Source organism: Engraulis encrasicolus, chromosome 9 (genome assembly GCF_034702125.1).
Source record: "Engraulis encrasicolus isolate BLACKSEA-1 chromosome 9, IST_EnEncr_1.0, whole genome shotgun sequence".
Taxonomy (NCBI): Eukaryota; Metazoa; Chordata; class Actinopteri; order Clupeiformes; family Engraulidae; genus Engraulis; species Engraulis encrasicolus.
This window is the reverse complement of record NC_085865.1, coordinates 24611567-24614066: the sequence shown is the minus strand read 5'-3', so window position 1 is coordinate 24614066 and position 2500 is coordinate 24611567. Positions and strand designations below refer to the sequence as shown.

Sequence of the window (2500 nt, the reverse complement as noted above, 5' to 3'; positions counted from 1 at the left end):
ATATCGGTGTAGACTATTCTCCTCCTTAGGCCTGCATTCATTGTTGCTTTATTAGCAAGGAGTTGAAATACCTTTTCTAACTGTTTATTTACGCGTACACACGTGCGTGTGTGTAACATGTGCAGAGATAGCGTGTGTGGATGTGTGCACGTGTGTGTGTGTGTGTTTGTGATCTGTGCATATGTTTGTAATATTCTTCTTGAAATGATAAAAGGAGGAAATATACACCCCTAATTGCAAATGTTTGTGTAGACTGTTCTCTTTGTAAGTCCTGCATTGCTCTATTAGCAAGGATGTTGAAAAACCTTCCCTAACTGTTTATTTGCTCATGTTTATACCAGCTTATATTAGCTTCTGTGCCTGTGTGTGTGTCCGTTGTTTTTCCATAACGTGTGGTATTTTCCTACAGGTCAGGAATGATGACCTCTCCTTCCTGTCTTCTTCACATGACTCCCTCTCCTCTTCCTTCTTCATATCTCCATGCTGATCTGTCCATCCCCTCTTCTCATCCTTCCTTTAACACTCCACTCCTCCTCCTCTCTATCCTTCCCTCCTGCTGGGAGCTTCAGGCTGTGTGTGTGTGAGCGGAAAAGTCACATCCAGAGAGATTCGCAGTTAAAGTCACACACAACTCTGTGTGTGTGTGTGTGTGTGTGTGTGTGTGTGTGTGTGTGTGTGTGTGTGTGTGTGTGTGTGTGTGTGTGTGTGTGTGTGTGTGTGTGTGTGTGTGTGTGTGTGTGTGTGTGTGTGTGTGTGTGTGTGTGTGCGTGCGTGTGTGTATGTACTACCCACTCGATCACGTTTCACCCAGTAAGCGAATGACCCCGTTCGCCAACGCATCGCGGCATCCTGCTTCAAACTCTGACTCAGTCACTTTCATCCGCACTCATCTTGTGTGTGTGCCCTCCGTGTGTGTGTGCCCTCCGTGTGTGTGTGTGTGCCCTCCGTGTGTGTGTGTGTGTGTGTGTGTGTGTATGTGTGTGTGTGTGTGTGTGTGTGTTTGTGTTTGTGCCTGTGTGTGTGTGGTGTGTGTGTGTGTGTGTGTGTGTGGTGTGTGTGTGTGTGTGTGTGTGTGTGTGTGTGTGTGTGTGTGTGTGTGTGTGTGTGTGTGTGTGTGTGTGTGTGTGTGTGTGTGTGTGTGTGCGCCTGTGTGTCAGTGTCACTGTGCAATGGAGCCAGGGGCTGTCCAAGTGGGTTAGGCACAACCAGGGCAGCACGTGATGACTGTAGATTAGCCGCTAGTCAGAACACTCCAGCCGAGCGTCAACTCACATGTAAGGCCCCTTTAGCACAGGCAGTCGCTCCTGGAGCAGTGTGGAGTAGGGCCTCTCCTCAACTTCACTTCCCTGCCAAGTCTGAGAGAAAGAGAGAGAGAGAGAGAGAGAGAGAGAGAGAGGGAGGGAGAGAGAGAGATGGATAGAGACGGATAGCAAGATAGTGAGGAAAAGAGTGAAAGAGAGATGTAGAGAAGGAGAGATAGAGCGAGAGGGAGATAAATGGATGGAGAGAGGGAAGAAGAGAGAGAGAGACTATGAAAGATGGTGAATGAAAGAGAGCTACTAACTACTTTGATGCCTCTGAAATTGCCCTTTTTGAGTGTGAAGCAGCCCAAGACGCAGCCAAGAATGTGTCACAGTTACTTCAGCACTACAGTGTAGAATTGGCCCTAAGAAGACAGGCAGGAGAGGAAGGGACTGAGAGAGAGAGAGAGAGAGAGAGAGAGAGAGAGAGAGAGAGAGAGAGAGAGAGAGAGAGAGAGAGAGAGAGAGAGAGAGAGAGAGAGAGAAGGAATAGAACGAGAGAGGGGAAGAAAAACACCACTGCTCTACATGTGAAACAAGCTGTGCTCCAAGGAACAATGACAACCCCTATACCCACAGCTGAAAGTTGGGTTTCCTGTAGAAAGGAATGAGAGAGAGAGAGAGAGAGAGAGAGAGACAGGGAGAGAGAGAGAGAGAGAGAGAGAGAGAGAGAGACAGGGAGAGAGAGAGAGAGAGAGAGAGAGAGAGAGAGAGAACACTGAAAACCTCAGGAGAAAGAAGAGAGAGTAGGAGGTGTAGAGAGAAGAAAGATGATCGAGAGAGAAGGAAAGAGAGACAAATGCAGCGTTTGTGTCAGTCGCAGAGCTACAGTGGCACCAAGGACAGTTCCTCAACAGTGTCCTTGTTCAACCCGTTTTCCGTAACTGCCACTGGTAAGCTGATGTCGAGGCTTAGGCTTAAACTGATGCCTTTGACGGGTCTTAATGAAGAGGTTTTTATTCCAAAACGCTGCATAATCATTTTTTACAAATATTTTTAAAAAATGACTCATTGTTATGGTGCTTCTCAACTAATAGTCAGTAAAATCACTGTTTAGCTGTTTGGATTTGGTAATGAAAATGACAAAAAATGTGAGGCACACACAAGGCTCTTGTCAAACTGTTTATTGTTGCCAAAAAGTAACAAAAGAGGTTCAGTGGATAAAACTTGTGTGCGCCTCACATTTTTTGATTTTTAGT

The 2500-nt window shown here is 46.5% G+C and overlaps 1 protein-coding gene across 9 annotated transcripts in view; it reads left to right on the top strand.

Moving 5' to 3' along the window:
* The window catches only part of arhgef4 (Rho guanine nucleotide exchange factor (GEF) 4), a 187741-nt gene that overhangs the window by 126255 nt on the left and 58986 nt on the right, over positions 1-2500 (top strand). The window lies entirely within an intron of this gene.